The following is an 18558-nucleotide window of genomic DNA, read 5'->3' on the forward strand; positions in this document are numbered from 1 at the left end:
CCAAGGACCAACAATTGATTTTTTTGTCCCTCATCTCCAAATATGCTTTTCTCATGTCAGTAAATGACACTACCATCCACCCACCTGCTTGGATCAAAATCAAATTGTCATTCTCTCTCATCCCTTCACATCTCAAATTTAATCCACCAGGGAGCCTTATCATTTCCGCCTCGAAAAGACCCTGATTGTAGTCACTTTCTGTCATTTCCACAACCATGATCTCTGTCTTGTCACCATCTTTTCTCTAGCTGTCTCCTTGTTGGTCTCCTTGCCTCCTCTTCTATCACTGTCCTTCTGCTTTCCTCCTGTGCTGTGTTTCTGTAGTCCTGGGATGGGATGAGCTCATTTCCTCTGTAAGACCATCACTCTGTGTGCCATTTTTTCTTGTGTATGTCTGCATCGTGTGTCCTTACATTACGGCCCCAGCTTCAGTGTCGGCCTGAAGAGACCCAAAAAAGACCTTCCTCTCCATCCAGCTAAAATTTCTCACCCTGCTCCTTTTCAGCCACTGTTGCTTTCAATAATACTCTGTTAGTCTGGTTAGTTTTAAAAAATAAACCTTATAATTACATAGAGTCTCTTTTATTATTATGTATATATTTCAAGCTCTCATAATAACAACATTAGAGAGCTTGGGGGTAGATACACAAGATAGATGTACTGAGAGAAATATTTTGCAAAGGGTCATAAAGCCCTGGGGTCCTGAAGACAAGGTAACTTAGGAAAGAGCATTTTACCAAGTTGAGAATCATGGCGAATAAGAAAAAGAATAGGCCAGATGTGATGGTTTGTGCCTGTAATTTTGGCGCTCTGGAGGCTGAGGCAGGAGAATTACTGTGAATTCAAGGTCAGCCTGAACAACATGGTGAGTTTAAGTCCAGTCTGAACTATATAGAGAGACATTTTTCCCCCCCAAAATGAACATTTTAAAAGTTGTTAAAGGAAAAAAATTGATAAAGAAATGTTTAGAAGTTGATACATAAAATTAATTAAGCATTAATCAACATGACTCATCATTCACATATTTTGGGCTTTTATTTTGATCATTTTTCAAGTGTCCAAGGCACTCAATACACTGTTTTCAGATCACTGGGAAGTACTTTGAGAAATGACTAAACCATTTAAGGGTTGAGTTTGCAAATATAAACCAAAGAACTGACACCTCTGTCACATTTATTAAGACATTTTTTTTGTCGGCACCAGCTCCTATGCTGGGGACAAATGCAGGCCAAGCAAGAAAAGACAATAAGTGGAAAGGAACAAAAATTTTATGGGATGGGCAGAGTGAAGCAAGACTCTCAGTCAGACACAGTTCTCACACACCAAGTTCAGGTGGACGTTTTTCAGATTTAGTCCTTTTCTAGTGGATATTGCAGGGAAATGGTATGGTTCTGCGGAGACTGGATAACATGTGATGGGAAACTAGCTTTGGAGGCTAATGGATTTACAGAGATTTACAGATTTAGAGCTCCAGGAGTCAGAGAACCCAAGAAAATACAGAAGTCTTGGGTCTAGGAAGCACAGAACAAGGGATCTAGTCAGTGATGCTGTCTTCATGGGGAACACACAATGGTTTTAGAAATTTAGAGGTATAGTGTCTTGGAGAAACAAAGGTTTTTCTAAGAAGTGCTATTTGATGGTGCACTGGCTTGGATAAGTTATTTTAGTGGCACCTCTTTGGTTCTGGCTAAAAAGCAAATGTGCAGAACTGAAATATAGTTGGGAAAAAATACAGCAGTCCATACTCCAGGCACCTAAGTTTCAGTTTCCCTGTGGAAGTTTTAAAATCTTCAACTAAATACATTACCATTCTGAATAGAGGAATTTGGGCCACTTTTAGTTCATGTAATTACACTGTAATGTTGTGTTCTAAATGTGGTTCACTTGGTACAGTGGATACAGTACAGGATAGAGTGATATCAGGAGATTAAGGATATGCAAGATACAGAGAGACATATTTTCACTTAGGAAAAACAGAGCTCTGAATTCACCTTGAAGTAAAAGAATGCAACTTTATCTTTATTTCTCTCTCTCTCTCTATCAATATATATATATTTTCATCTATATTTATTTTTCTTAATTTAAATCCTGAATTATTAAGAGCTACCAAGAACTACTGTTAAAGTATATGGGAGAAATAGATTTGCCTAAAAATGAGGGAGGAGAAGAGGATGTTCAGAACAAACAGAAAATAGCAGACTGTTTTAGGAGAATAAAATATTTCCTCTCATATACATATTTATGGCTTGAAGACAGGAAAAAAATATAAAGTAGATTTGAGAAAGAGAATAACCCCTAATAGCTGGTCCCAGGAGTGTTTCCCAGGAAGGAAGTTCTGATATCTGTGAATAACAAATTGGGACAACTTGCAAATGATTGATGCAGAATCATGTTTGGGTTTTCATGCTCCACATAAAAGCAGAGGTGCGGGAAAGGTCCCACTTTCATGGACATGGACTACATTTTCCTACAGCCAGATCCAGCAGTTTCTCCTGTGGGTGTCTCATGAGATCTCTCTTCCTTATAATCCAGGGTCCTGCAGGATATTTGCCTAACAGGAGAAACAGCTGACTTTGCCTTAAAACTAACTTTATTCCTGCTTGGGCCTTTTACTATTGCAACACCTGGCCTGCAACTTTTGCTTACCACAAATCCTCAATTTGTTTTAAATTGAAAAATTAGGGTTGAAATCTGCTTCCTATGAACATCCCTATATCTTGGAGACTTGAACAAAATCACCTTCTCGGGTTGGAGAGAGATAAAATACCATCACATTACACTTGTATAACCTCATTTACTGCTACTAACTTAATGGGTGAATTTGAGTATTGGTGGTTATGTGTTCATTTTTATACATATATTTTATAGAAACCTGAAGCTTTGAGAAGTCACATAGCTTCATTAAGTCCGGTGAATGATCCTGTCTGGTCATCTCTAAAACCAAGCTCTAAATTAATTTTCTCTCTTTGCCTCCCCTCCCCCTTTCCTCCTTGCCCCTCCCCTCACCCAATCCCCTCCCTTCCCTTCCCTTTCCTCTTTTTCCTTCCCTCCCTTCCTCTCCCCTCCCTTCCCTTCCCTTCTCTACCCTTCCCTCCCTCCCCTCCCCCTCCTTCTTCTCTTCCTCTCCCTTCCCCTCCAATTCTCTCTCCTCCTCTCTTCTCTTCCTTTTTTTTCTTTCTTTGGCTAATCTCTTCCCATTTTTAACAAGAAAACTACCAATTCAGTATGCATCACCTTTTAAACATCCATCGCTATGTTTCCTCAGGTGGCCAATAATGAGTGACCTCATGTCACTGAATCACCTTGACCTTGACATCCAGGAATTGGCTTTCTTTACATAAAAGCCTATAAGTATCTTAAATATTTAATGAATATGCTTTCATGCAAGAGTTACAAAAATGCATTTCTAAGAAGGTGGTTTATTCATGACAGGTCAACTGGATGCCTACTCTAAATATCTGAAGGAGGAGATGGTAGAGATTACCAAAGTCTGAAAATGGTTTTAAATGGCTTTTATCTCCCTTATAAGTTAACTATATAATTTAACATCCTGCCAATTGAAGACCTAATCTCACTTAACCAGATATTAATGTTTCCTATGAAAACTGTTTTACATTTATTTATAGACTACTTCAGTCTTTTTGAAGTCTGAGTATTGATGTATATTTCATAAAAATCACAGAATTCTTCATATATCTTTATATTTTGTTATGATTATATATATACCCATCATAATACGTGGGTGGGAATAACTATTTAAAGTCATACCTCACTTGTCTCAGTTACTTATAAATGGGCAAAATTTAAAAAAAAAATGAGAGCCATGATACCCTGTACTATTGACACTAAGATATTGATCTCAATATGTTCATTTTAATTTAGTATAAAAACACCAGTGCAAGATGAGTTGAAAAATATCATTTCTATAAAACTTTGTTAGCATTACAACTGAAGGATAACACATTTTTTTTTACTGTTACCTGTAGCATTATGAATTTAAATGTTAAATGTGGCTACAAGACTATATTGAAATAGAGCTGGATTTAATAGCATATGTGTGAATTTAAGGAGATTTGCCCTAAAAAGAATACTGTCTTGGTAATCACGTTATGGTTTAAAGCAGTGAAGTTCTGCTCTTGATCTTGCCACACAGTGGAATTATTGACTTGTAAGTTGAATTATTGACTTGTATAGCAATGGTGGTCAAATGAGAAGTGCCATCATTCAGTCTTGCTTTTCATATACAATGGACCTTCGAGTTACTACCGGGCCGACAGATGAACAACTTGGGTTATGACCAGAATTTTAGTTTTAACTTACTATCAAAGTTTTGAGTTATGACCTGAATGCTGGCCACTTCTGCTTCCAGATGGCCTAAGATACAGATTTAACCCTTAAAGAGTTCTGGAAGGAAGGTTAATTGAAAATTCCTGGGTACTCTCTAAGGACACTGAGGAATGCCTGTATACAGGAGAGAGACTCTGAAGGCTGTGTAGAGGAACCTGAGCGAGCCTTCAGTTGATTAAACTGAGTTACAACTGCCCCCCCTCCCCCGGGAACAAATTGAGTTCATAAGTCTACGGTCTACTGTAGGTCATATACAACTCACATTTACAGGTTTCTTCTAGGATATTGACTTCTCTTATTCAGATTTTTTCTGTTAAGTGAGCAAGCAAAGACATAAAATCTAATTGTTATTTGCCAGTGAGAAACATAGGATTTCACTTCTTTAATATAAAATTGTCCAAATGCCTGTAGATGAATTTAGCTGCAGATATCACTCCCTAATCCAGAAGGTGTCTCTATTCTTTAAATAATAGAAAGAAGTAGAATAAATAATTAAATTGAATAACATAAAAACAGAATTTTATCCACAAATCAGCTGAAATCACAATCAGCTCCATTATTTAAATGGGACAATGGCTTCGTGCAAACCAGGAAATTACTCAGGAAACCATGTCCTCCCACCCAAGCCATTGTCAGTTTTTGTGTTTATTCTTACATCCTTTATACTTGCACAATCTAACCACTTATCTTTCCCACAGGAGTTCCTCTGATGTATATTATGCATTAATATGCACATTTAAATGAGGAATCAGGTTCCAGATTCTAATAAAAACCACTTATAAAAATATTCTTTCCAAGTCCAAATCTTTAAAGCAGCCACAACAAATTAAATTATTTTTCAAGCAAGGCAAGTTATGCTTTATGACTTCTTTTTAAATGTTCAAAATTTACTTTATTAGTTATTTTATAGTATGTCCTTAATGAATACATTCATATCAGACCAAGGGGAATGAAACCTGCCACTGCAAAGGCTCTCTAATGAGCCATAGAGAACTGAAATAACTACATATGCATTCCACAAATGGACCATTAATTGGAAAAAGAACCAAAGTGTGAAGATATAATCCTATAGGATGGAACTTAAAATGGTGATATATTTTAAGGCTTTAGAACTTTCGATTCACTTGTGTGGAAGAAAAGGTGAATGTGAAACATAATTCCTTCTTCCCTCCATCTAAGCTAAAGCATTTCCATTAAGCTTCTGTGGCAACCCAACATAGAGAAAGGAAAAATTTTAGAGAATTTTTTCAATTTAACAATTACTTTTTTCTTAATCTATTGCTTTTCCCTTTTTGGTTATTTAAGCAGTCTGTTTCCATCACAGTGGTGGCTCTTCTCTGGGTTGCTGGTGCTGCAGAGACTAATAAAGATGTCCTGGCCATGGGAAAAATGAAGAGATTTCAATACTGTTGTGCTCACAAAACAAACCTGGTGAGAACCAGGGTCTTGAGTGAAAGAAAATATAATTTATTTTCCACACTGGAGTCCTCCTGAGAGTAAACTTTAATAATTGCAGTTTGCCACCTGATCTGTGTTGGATACATTGGGTTATATGGACATCCAGTTTGTTTCAAAGCAGCAGATCATTTACTGTCTCACCTTGAGCCCTGTCCATGTCATTCATACATTATTTTCCTTTACCTTTACTCATACGAACCCAGTCTCTCCTTGTTCTAGATCTACTTTTAGCTTAGGTCAGCATTTCTTTTATTCCAAGTCCATGGCTTCTTTTACTTCCCTCTTCCATGTGCATCAAAGTTTTTGCACATTTTAAAGCAGTGATTGTAAGAGGATTCTCTGTGGAGGAGTGCTGTGTGGAATTGATAAATAGAACACTTTAAGCAACCGATAGGTTTTAATACATCAAGTATTCATCAATTATGGAGGCTCTGTTTTTGTTTTTCTATTTTAATGTTTTTCTTCTCAGTTGGCTTGTATCTGAGGACAGAACAGTTGGCTAAAGTACATTTGAAAATCACTACATATTTTCCTTAATGAGTTTATGAGTGTACTTCAGATGATCCATGAAACTGCTGAAATTGTATGTGATAATTTGTTTCTTTATATAGATGTAGTTTTCTGAGTAGAGGGCACCCATGTTCCTCATTTATTTAAAGAGGTTTGTAACTTGCAACAAATTAATCAACATCAGTCAAAGGTTATGCCTAACATCATGATTTTTCAAAAGGAAATATGATTAAGAAATGATCTGCAAGGGCTTTGAAACTGTTGATCTCTGACAAATCATTCCTCATGCTAAGGGGTCACTAACACAATGATGCTGACATGATACAAAAATTCTTCATTCTTGGGAAAAAAAGAGAAAAAAAAGTGCCATTCAAATCTGCACTTGGCATAGGCATACTGCCCTCTTGTTGGGAAGCATGTTTGATATATAGGGAATCAAGTAGGCATCTCCCCAGTAATCTTCCGGAGACACATCTAAACAGAAGACTTACTGAATAAGACCAGGTTTAAACAGAAAAATTGTTTAGTTTTCTATTGCTGTGTAACAAAGATTTCCAACACTTGGTGTCTCAAAATAATAGCATTTATTATTTCTCATGGTTTAGTAGCTTGGTTTGGAGGTTCCTTAGTCCTTGTCATGGCACCTGGGTTCATTCAGGCAGTCCTTTAGGCTGAGAGCTTGGCCAGGGCACCTTGATATATGCATGGCATCTTAGCCTCTAGAGGTTTCTTTTTTTTTCATGTGTTCTCTTTCTTCAGGAGACTGTCCTGCAATTCCTCACACCATGGAGATTGGGTTCTAAAAGGGTCAGCCCCAGGTTTCAGGTGCTTATCAAACTTCTGCTTACATGATGGCTGCATCAAGCAAGACCAACATTCCTGTGTCTAAACCCAGAATCAAAGTGGCAGAGAACTACCCAAGGCAGGAAGCTCCGAGGCATGGCTCACTGAGAAGTACTTAATGTAAAATCCACACAGAAAAGAGCTTAATAAAGTGGGCATCAAGCAGGTTGGTGGCTTAGGGGTAGAAATTAAATCTATCATTTTAAGTTAAAAATTATGCCATTTTGGGCCGGGGATTTAGCTCAGTGGTTCCGGCACCTGCCGCGCAAGCTCAAGGTCCTGAGTTTGATCCCCGGTGGCAAAAAAAAAAAAAAAAAAAATGCCATTTTGAACACTTTAAAGAGATATATCTAGGCTTATCTTGGAAACAGTCATATCTTAAAAACCTTCCTTATTAAAGTAGGAAGAAGGAAAATGGAATGATTAAATGGTCTATCCAAAATAGTTTTAAAAATATTTATAAAGTCAAAAGTAAGGAGAATATAGGGATAAATAGTAAAGTAAGGTAGAGTATACGGTAATACATTTGGAAGTGTTCCAATAAGTGATAGATTAATTTAAAACTGCTTTCTATTCTAATGAAATAGATAAAGCTCCATAGCTAAAAATCAGCTAAAATAGAGAAAATGCACCACAAAAATGAAGAATGAAATTCAGTCTTAGGGAGAAAGACTGTTGTGGTTACTTGTAGGCTAACTGATATGAACATCCTTATATGATTCTGGATTTGTAACCAAATGTTATGAAGAAACTAATTTGAAGTAAAAATACTGAAACTGATGGGACAAAATTATCATTATTGGTAGATAATATGATATTCTATCCAGATAAACAGAAACAACTTAAATTTATTAAGATTAATAAGGTATTGTGTGGGTTTTGTTTTGTTTTGTTTTGTTTTTCTTATTGCAGTATGGGGATTGAACTCAGGACCTAGCACTTGCAAGGCAGGCACGGTGCCACTGAGCTAAATCCCCAGCCCAATAAGGTGTTGATATTAGAAAATAAATGTAGAAAAATCAAGAACTATATTTTTCAGCAATTGTTGTTTGCAAAATATCACAGAGAAAAATTTTCATTCATGTTAGTTTAAATTACCAAGCAATAAAACAATACATTGCCTAGTCCATGGAAGATTCGTAAAATATTTTGGCATAATTAAGAACTAGGAAAATTTAGAAATGTGTAGAATCCCTATAAATAAAGCTAATAATACACTATACTTGAGATAATGAAAGTCTTAATAAAATGAATATTATGTGATGTTTCAAGATGGGAAATATGAATATTTTAAACACATCAATTTTAATCTATTAAAGATTTAACTAAGTTCCATTATATACCTACTGTACCAAGAACTTTTTAAAATTTAAAGTCATGCAAAAGTTTAATGGGAGAACAAAAAAGGAGAAAATGCTATTCATTTCTATTTTAATAAAGGAAAGTAAGGCATGAGTATGCTGCCAGGTAGTTAGTATTAAATGGTACTATGATAACTAAAACTGGATGTTACTAGCACCAAATCCCAACAATGAGATTAAGGAGACTGAACAAAATGTCAGCAGCAGGCTTCAGCGCAGTAAGATTTCATATATAGTAAGGTAAAATTCCACACCACAGAAAAGTGTCGGTTTAATAAGGCATGCTGGAAACATTAACTATTAATGCTTATTTAAATCATAATCAATAATAAAGACAATGGTAATTGGTAATTTGCTTCCATAAAAACTCAAAACTTTTGTATTTCATCATATTATGAGTAGAAATTTTAAAATATGTTTCAGCTATGCAGGTTGCAGGATGAATGACTAGTTCTATAGCCCTTAGACTAGAACTAAGCAGTTCTAGAGATCTGGTGTTCAACATCATGCCTATAGCTAAGAAAACTCCAGGTAGATCTCATGTTAAATGTTCTTCTATCCCTTCCCCCGCCCGTTCTGGAGTCTGAACCTGGATTTTTGCACCCAGCTACATCCCTAGCCTTTTATTTTTTATTTTTGAGATAGGGTCATTGTAAGTCACTAAATTACTGAAGCTAAGCTTGATCAAAAAGTGATAGACAGTGTTGGCAATAGTTGGGTAAATGAGACTTCCCATACATTAATAGAGGAGTAAAAGTGATGTAACATATATGTAGAACAATTTGGTAATATCACTATACTTTACATGTCAACAACTTTTGAAATAGTAAAATTTTTTCCAAGCAAATAACCACCAATCTGAATTGAAGCATTACTATTAATGAGAAACAGAAAACAAAATATAAACAGCCCACATCTACCAGGATAGAATATTACTGATGAATTTTATATCTAAATCATGTGAATACTTGGAGGCAATAATAACTCATGACAAAAGATTTTCTGCATTTTCCAAAATTTCTTACTCATTGTATTACTTTTATAATTGGAAGAAAGCTATTCAAAGTTACTAAATATTATACACAGGTGGCAATAAATTGACATTGATCTTCTGCTTGCAGATGCTTATGTGAGCATGTTTTATTACATGTGTGTGTGCGCACACACACACACATATGTACCCACACACTTCTAAATTTCAGAGTATAGATATTTTTGCTTTGTGGCATCAGCTCTTACAGCATTAACTGAGAGTTAGTAAGGCTCCCAGAGCCATGAGCTCTGTGACATATGTTGAATTTTTGGATTATTTTTATGGTATATTTTTCACCAGTGTCATGAAACACTGAAGACTAGTTGGTGAAGAGAAAGTTAGTCTTCTGTGGTTGAATTTAGAGCTGTCTGATCACTGGCTTAAAAGATAATTATTTTGTTTCATTTTCCCCATTTCCCTGTTATGTTTGCTTTAAGTTGTTGATATGATTTACTATTTCATATGAGTCAAAAATAGAACAATGCTGCATAATATACAATATTTAGTCATTCATCTTACCATCTTGTTTCTTTGTTCTTTCTTTTCTTCTCTCTCTCCTCCATTCTTTTGTTCTTTTTTTTTCTCTTTCTCCCTCTTACATTTACACTGTATGCCAGGTGTAATAGTTGGGGTTATTCAGACCTTACCAAACTCTACTTCCCTTCAATGAGCTCAGAGTTACAGAATGCTTAGACTACAACATAAAGTAAAATTTGTCATTAAAAGATATTGTGTTTTTTCAAAATTTTATGAATTTACATTTTGCAAGAGCTAAATTGAGTAATTCTCACAAGGATTTAGTGATAAAGGTGACAAGAAACTTAAATGCTTTGACAGAATACTTCACCAGAAGCCTGTTACTTGCCTTACTATATGACCACTCTGTTGCTATGGAGCAAAAATTTCTTGCTCTAATAATCAATTTGCAAATCTTACCCTAGCAAATTTGATCTCTCTTCTTTACATATCCTCTGAAAGTTTTTCTCCGGCAAACCCTGAACAGGATAGGAATATCTCTAAGTCTCAGTTCCTAACACCTGCAAATTGATATTCCATTTTCACTGTGTTCTCCAATGTTATCCCTGACAAAACAGAATGATTAGAAAAGTAGATTTGAACTTTGCCTTCTTTTTTCTCTTTCCTACCATAAATCTCTTTACCATCTTTAATTTCTAAAGACTCTGGATGAGAAGGTATCAACTCGGGAGTTGGGATGAAAAGGTAAAACAAGATTTTAATTCCTGGTTGGAAATTTTCTTTTAGAGATTAAAAGAAAAAGTGTCAAGGACATGCTATTAGTCAAAGTTCAGACAGTACATACACTCATAAATTAAATATGACCTAGCATTGGTAGACAGGATTCAGATAGAGGAATGTTCTGATTTATTAAACTTATCTTTCTAAGTAAGATAAAGTCATTGATCTAATAGATAACTTGAGTCTCTTCTTCCTGAGCCTCAGAAGGAAATAATTCTACTATAAGAGCCTTGGGGGAGAAAGAACTATAAAAACTGGTTCCACTCTGATGGATAGACATTAGGAGAGGAACTGTATAATTCTGTACATCGATTGAGGCTAATTGCTCCCCTGCTTCCAGACAAGGTGATGCCCTGAGACTCAACACTATTCCACCGAATTTTCTCCCAGAATTAAGAGTGTTGGAATCTGAGCTGTAGTTCAAGGGCAACAATGATCTTTGCTTAGCAAGGCCTTGTGGCCTTCTCAGCATGCCCTGGGGACAGTGTTAAGAAATGGAGAAGAAGGCAGGTCCTGACTGTCAGGCTTGACCTGGTCATGAAATGGTAAATGAATATGCTCTTTAATTCCAAGCTACATTTTGACAAGACACAAAAAGCCATAACAAAGCAGGCAGGCGCTGACTCCACCCAACTAAAGCTGTGCTATATTGGACACAGAACACAGGATGGGATGTTCTCTAACAGAAATAACAACTACAAAGTACAGCATCTTCTCAATGCCAAGTCACCTGAAAATAGCCATACATCTGCCTTGATCACTGCGTGGACCCCGATCACAAATATTTGCTCTGACCCCTACACATGATAGATGTGCCAGACCTCTCTTCCAATGCCCTATAAAGCTTTCTGCCTCTTCTTTGTCTGCCTCTTGCTTGCCATCAGTCCACCTCTGCCCAGGTGAATAAAGTCTATACCTCTGCTTTCACTAGCCTGCTCTGGTGATCTCATCCCTCTGTGCCATTTTTTGGCATCATTTCTATCTCTTACATTTTGGCAATGCTTTTTATAATTTTTGCTGCTAAGGAGTGCTTGAATTATTTGATTTATGCAAGGAAGGAGGCAAGGAAGAGGTGACATAGGATATTTTAAAAATTTAGTTTTTGAAATAGGATTTTATCTTTGGCCTTCTGAGCCATCTTTGTCCACCAAGGAATTCACAAATCTATAAAGAAAGTTTAGATTCTGAAATTCATGCAGGTGTTTGCATCTTTACTTCACCTTTGCAAGCCAGGTGTTAATGAACTGTGGTTTGAAATTTGTGTCTCAAATATTGCAGGGTTTCTTTTATATGAGAAAAAATATATGCAAATAAAGAGGGAAACAGAAGAGAGATAAATGGAAAGTAAGGAGAAGTTTAAATCCTTCCTCAAATTACATATTCTTTTGTTTAAAATATTTTAATATATATTGTAATTTGTTTCACTTATACTGCCAGATTATCTTATTTTGTTGAAAAGAAAGTTTTCTTTGTTTCTTTTTTCAAAGAGGTTTTTTTGGTTTATGTCTTGTACTCTGAGTAACTACTTTGACAATAACAATACACAGTGTATTAACTATTGTTATTCTCTTATTTTGTTATAATTTTAAAAAATTTTTTCAAAAAATATAAAAAGTAAAAGTAAAAAAAAGTATAGTTTGTGCCTCTTTAAGCATGGGAGAATCTTGCTTGTGAGGCTAGATCACTGAATTCTATTTACTTATTTATTTACTTATTTATTTTTTGTGGTACTGGAGATCAAACTCAACCTTGAGATCACAAGGCAGATGTGGCACCACTGAGCTAAATCTTGATCCTCACTGAGTTTTAGATAGGTGAAATCTAGAGAGGTAGAGAACGAATAGGAAAATGGGAAAGCACACTGTTCTAGTTTTAAGGGAATGTGGGAAGGAGAAAAATGAAGGCCACAAAGTGGTATGTGAAATGATCAAATGCTCAGACCTCAACTTCTACTCTTCAGACTTCTGCCTGGAGGAGTAGTGGGTCAGATAAAGATGACTAGTTCAGCGGGGAATTTTCTCTGTGCTTCTGAGATCTGGGAGGGAGCTATCTTTGTACTGGCAGACTGGCACATCAGTCTAGGACATTACCACATGACTGAACAGAAGCTTATAGGGAATTTGACAGAAAGGATTGGGCTATGTGATTCTTTACCACCAATTAATGGATGGTGTGTTCCAGGAAGTAAGTAGTAGAATCAAAGTTAGTCCATAGAACTATCTGAGGCACCAGTAGGAGATATGAGACCTTCTGGGCCTGGACTCTCAGCAGAAATAGGGGTCCAAGCAAAGAAAAATGGACCTGAACTGATGAACACTGACTTGTGTGCTACAGATCAAGGGATTCCAATAGGTAAACAAAGAGTTTTTTCAAGAACACTGAGTCATTGCCCTCTAGTCTAGAACACACAGGCAGCACAGCTCTTCCATCCTAAGGAAAGAAGCAACTGGAAGATATCTGTGAGGCTGAGTATTTTTATCTAAGAAACTAAATCTATCCTGATGGATTTTTAAAAATATATATCAGACTGCATTTTAGATTAGATTAGATGTTTACTCATACAAGCAATGAGGGAGACAGTAGGAAGAATAGATTAGTTACAGACAAAATAATAAGCTATATATATATATATATATATATATATATATATATATATGTTTTTTACATAATACATTTTCTGGTCTTTGGATTACACAATGGGTATAATTTGGCAACTGCACTTCATATGTAAATGACTGAAGCTAACCCGCAGATGTTATTCTGAGAAATTCTCTACTTTCTCCAACTTTTTTTGAAAAATTAAATTTTTGAAAAGTGAAAGTTTAAAAAACTGACCTTTCCTTTATCTTTCCTTCATACTTCCCTCTACCCCTTACAGTGGACACTTGAGTTACTACTGGCCTGATATATGAACAAGTTGGGTTACAACCAGAGCTTTAGTTTTTTGTTTTTTAAGAGTAGGAAAAATTTATTGGGAGAAAGAAAGCTTCTGCCTAAGAGAGACAGAAGGGGGACTGGAAAGCACGTTGCCCAGTCACCCCACTTTTCAAAGATGTTTTATACAGCAAAGCCATGTGGTGAGGCAGATACAAAGTGGGACAAAACTATAGGACCCAAGGGAAATTTGCAAGGTGGCATGAGGTGGGACAAAAACATTACCAACCAATAAGATTACAAGTAGAGTCACCCAGGTAATATTGATTAAATGGGGATCAAATGGGAAAACAAGTCACATACAAGGAATTTCCCATTTAGAATATCATCACTACTATCTATCTCTAGGGGAAGTAGTGCCTCTTCTTTTTGTAATGCTAACCAGTGAATATGCCTCAATTGTTCTCCATGTTGGTTCCTTGCTGTGTTGGCTCCTGGAAGGCTGCTCCTGTCTAACTGCACACAAGATATCTAATTAACTTACCTATCAGCAATATTTCCCCCTCTGAAGAAGTACCCCTAACTGTTGTGAGGGGGCAAAGGGTGAAGACCATTCTGACTACTTCCAGCTGAAGAGGGTCGTAGTTGTGATCAGCAGTTACAGTTACTCTACAGAGAGTCTATCTAAAGGTCCTTGATAGGTGCCAGGCATTGTCATCTTGGTAGCCATATAGCTTTGAATCTGGAGGAGACAAAGCCAAAGAAACAGTTAATACATGAATCAAATTATAAGGTCAGCAGATTGCTATGAATATAGCCAACAAGTGTTTCCATTGGTAGGAAGTAGTAATAGCCTACTACAAAGAGGATAAGGAGAAGGGCCAGGGAACTTCAGAATCCAACATAGAAGTCATATTGCATAGTTTAGTAGTTATGAACTGCTTACAAGGTCAATCTGGTGGATCCCAGTAAAAGAAGTCTAGAACATTTGTCATTGGTTCCACTTGCATGACTGCTTGGAATTTGGCACCCTCTAGGCAAGAAAAAACAAAACTCTTAAAAAATTGGAGCATGAAAAATCTAAACATGAGCACACTAGAATGGAAGGGCAGGTTGGGGTTAAAGACTCAGTTAAATACTGGAATAGCAAGTGATTGTAACCTGTTACCTCTTAGACTCTTTTATTGATGGAAGTTATCTATCTATAAGTATGATACTTTGTCATAAGTCTCTCTAGTTTTAGCTGTAAGAAGAGACAATTTAAACAAATCTCTTTAAGAAATTTAAAACTCTAGCTGAACTCAGAGATTTTACTGTAGACTTTTCCTAATGACCCATAACCGTGGTCAGCTGCCAGTATAGCTGGAAACTGCCAGAAGGAGTCAGCAATTTTTTATATCTAGCTTTATTACTATGGCATTAATTTTATGCCTCTTTTGGTTATTCTTTTCTGCTGGGTGTTTAAGACCAAGTTAAAGTGAGACCTGTGTCAATCAGTATAAACCTCTTGCTATCTATCAAGGTCAGTTAAGTCTCCTCAGGCATTACTTTGGAACCATGCATAGAGCCTCTCAGCTCCTTTGTCAGTGTCAGCCATCAGGATGGGTCACACCTTGCTTGACCATATTGCTTTCAGTGAAAGCATGGGAGATTTTTCCCTCTTTGTGACCCTCCTTTGGCACACAGTACATTTGTCCTCTGGTGCCCAGCAATCTCCCTGCTGAGGAGGTTGAGTGACTTACCAAAAATGTAGGATTCTGTAGAAAGGGTTCCCTCATGTCCTGGGATTCTTTGTTGAACTTGAGGGGCCAGGGCCAAAATATTGGCTGCCCTCATAGCCCAGTTACCTTTCCAGTTTTGGTCTCCAAACTTTAGTTTTTGAACAGCCAGAAGAGAAGATCAGTGACATAAGTATTTCAGTAGGAGCAGTGAGCTTAACTATTATAATAGTTAAGACATCAAGCACTTTTAAGTATAAAGCATAGTTAGAGAGCTGTTATTTTACCAACCATGGTTGTTTTAGTAGTTTAATCCCATATTGGCCTATAAATGCACTTTGGGAGTTCATAATGTTTACCCTCTAATTTTTGTGTGTGACCTTGTTTCAACTGTTTGGTGACTGAACATCCCAAAGTGTGGTGACACATATAACATTCATCACATAAGGTTTTAAGAAAGCTACTATTTGACTGGTTTCCTCAAGCTGGCTTGACATGTACCTCTTATCACAAGTAGCTGGAGTGCAAGAGAAAGGCAGATCTTTGACACAAAAAAGATCATTACCATAAACAATATCCTAGAAGACTTGTACACCAGGAAGGCATGAAAATATATATATATATATATATATATATATATATATATATATAATGAAATAACAATAAGTATCAGTTACATGAAACCCTTTGTACCTTAATTTTGTTTTGTACCAAGAAGATTTTAAATAAAACCTTGTTTTCCCACAGAAAACTTAGACCATGACCAATGTATACATATCACAATGATAAGTTTAGCAATGTATTTCCCACAAGGCTATGGAAATTATTGGGGTCCCTTTTGTGAACAAAGGCTGGCATAAATTATTTTCCAGGGAGCTGCTCATTTGTTTATCAAGGGGAGTCCTGTCCAGTAGTTTTCCTAAGCCCAAGAGTCTTTATTTAATTATCTTAACAAATTTTAGATGACCTATGAGAGCCAGATCATAACAATTAACATTAATTTGACCAATGAAAGATTCCCAAGTTATACATAGACAACAGTATGTACTGTACTTGTAAAACAAGTTGACATTATTTGGATCATCTGACAACCTGGGGGAAGCATGTCTTTAACTATATGTATCCATAACTTGAGTTACAGGCAAACATCTTAAAAAATCCAAAATGCCAAAAGAAAAAAGCTCAAACATAATAGTTGCACATATTGTAACAAATTGAACAGACAGACAGACACACATATAAGACAACTTGTTTATAAACCAGAGTGCACTCAGATGTATTTGGCCAAGTTGAATTATAATAACTTTTATAATTTTTAGGTTTATAATTATAAAAAAACTAGTCAGAACTTTGTAGATAGATTAACAGAGATCTCTTTTAATAAGAATCAAAAGGAATAAAAATCTTCTACACCTGTGAAAGCAAAGACCATTTTAAGATAAGCCCTAAGCTGACAGTTTATCTGACTAGAATCTCCAGCTATACAGGCTTTTTATTTTTACTTTGATAACCATAGTTGCTTGATAGCCACATGTAATTGTTCCCTCTAACGGGACAGACTGTTAAAGCTAATTTTAAGTATCTCCAGTGGGGGTCTGCTCAGGCCAGGTTTGGATGTAGAAGAGACTAGGTGACACTCTTTGGAGCTAAGTATGAATTCCAAGCAGTGAGGGAAGAAGGCCTGCCAAGGCTCCAACCTACTGGGCTGCAGATGTCTACCTATGACAGTTTTTCCCATTTTGAAAAAAAAAAAACAGGAAAAGAAGGCATCCCTGTCTATCCCTCTTGTTCTGTCCCCAATCTAAGGTGTCCCTTAGACTTTATTTCATCCAGTGCCAGTGGTGGCTGACTAGAGGTGTAAGGAACTGGCCAGAGACAGGTTAGCTGTTCTTACCATTCTCTAATTTTTCCTGAGGGCTGAAAAACAGATAAATCTTGACTAAGACTTTTACATTTATTTCTTGAGAGTTTCAAGATTAAACCTAGACCAGTTTTCTATATGGCCCAGAGATAAGTGAAGGTCAGCTTTACTCTGGAAGGATGTACAGAGATGGGAACTCACCATTCTGGAGGTTTTGTCATGAAATTCAGCAGCCACAGAAGAGGGAAGTGCCTTGAACCAAATACTGTTGAGAACTGTGTTATTTCTCAGGGGCAGGGCAGTGGAGAAGGGACAGAAGGATGTCTTTAAGTATGGCCCAAGAACAAAATCTTAACCATCTCCAGTGTAGAAGGACAATTGAGATCAGGAGCTTTTCCAGAGAGGATCTGCAATCCTTAGCAAACCATGTCTCTAGAGACAAAGCTATGATTGACTCCAACTGCATTGGCAAGCAGAAAAATCAAGGCAATAATCAAAGAACCCAAATGGCTGCTTTTTTGCCTCTTGAAAGAGAATGAAAATGTTTTAACTATATTGTTTAGGGCTTACCCTTTTAATGAATTATTCTGAATCAATAATATCTAATTTATGATTTAAATACCCTATAGGCTGTTGAGCAGCTCCCAGATCTTGTATAAATACTCCCAAAGCCAAGTGTCATGTTTTGTTAACATACAAACTGAAATGGTGTACTGTGGCAGGGACTTAGAAGTGCTTGTTTGAGCTTCTGGAATGTGATCTGGGAACAAGATTCCTAGGTTAAAATATGGGCATCTGTCTTTTGAGTTTCTCTACAAGCTGATAGAAGGGCCATGCAATCTCATTATATCCTACTATCTAAAGGCAACAAAAGCCTGTAATTTCTAGGAATCTCCTTAACTGTTTTAGAGTCTTTGGCTGTGGAATGGAAAGAATTGGTTTAATTCTTTCTTCCCCCAGTCTTTGAGTTCCCTTAGATATAATAAGTCCTAAATATTTTACCTCAAGACTGCAAAGCTGTGCCTTAGGAAAGTATAAAATAATATAGAATAACTGCCTGCCTTGTTCTGCTTCTGTAAGTTACTTCACTTGCTTGTTTCACTTCTCAGAATATTGTTCAGCTTCTCAGAATAGCAATACCAGATGTTTCACCATTAACCACAAGTTTGTGGGCACGAGATAAGCAACTGCCTGCAACATTGCCTAACTGCAACCCCCACCCAAGTGAGGCCAGATGTCCATATCAATATAACAGTAACCATGCCTCATGAACAAAAGTACACATAGACCCTAAGC

General features: G+C 36.5%; 1 long non-coding RNA gene across 1 annotated transcript; it reads right to left on the reverse strand.

Moving 5' to 3' along the window:
- Positions 1–8462: 8462 nt before the first annotated feature.
- On the reverse strand, positions 8463–17572 carry LOC147824171 (uncharacterized). The gene is made up of 3 exons (XR_015442759.1): positions 17464–17572; positions 14630–14716; positions 8463–14425 (listed from the first exon to the last, which is right to left on the reverse strand). It is a non-coding gene; the product is annotated as an uncharacterized LOC147824171 (long non-coding RNA).
- Positions 17573–18558: the final 986 nt, after the last annotated feature.

This window comes from Heterocephalus glaber, unplaced genomic scaffold, assembly GCF_053883595.1.
Source record: "Heterocephalus glaber isolate CG9 unplaced genomic scaffold, H.glaber_assembly_v1.0 deba00001553, whole genome shotgun sequence".
NCBI lineage: Eukaryota > Metazoa > Chordata > Mammalia > Rodentia > Bathyergidae > Heterocephalus > Heterocephalus glaber.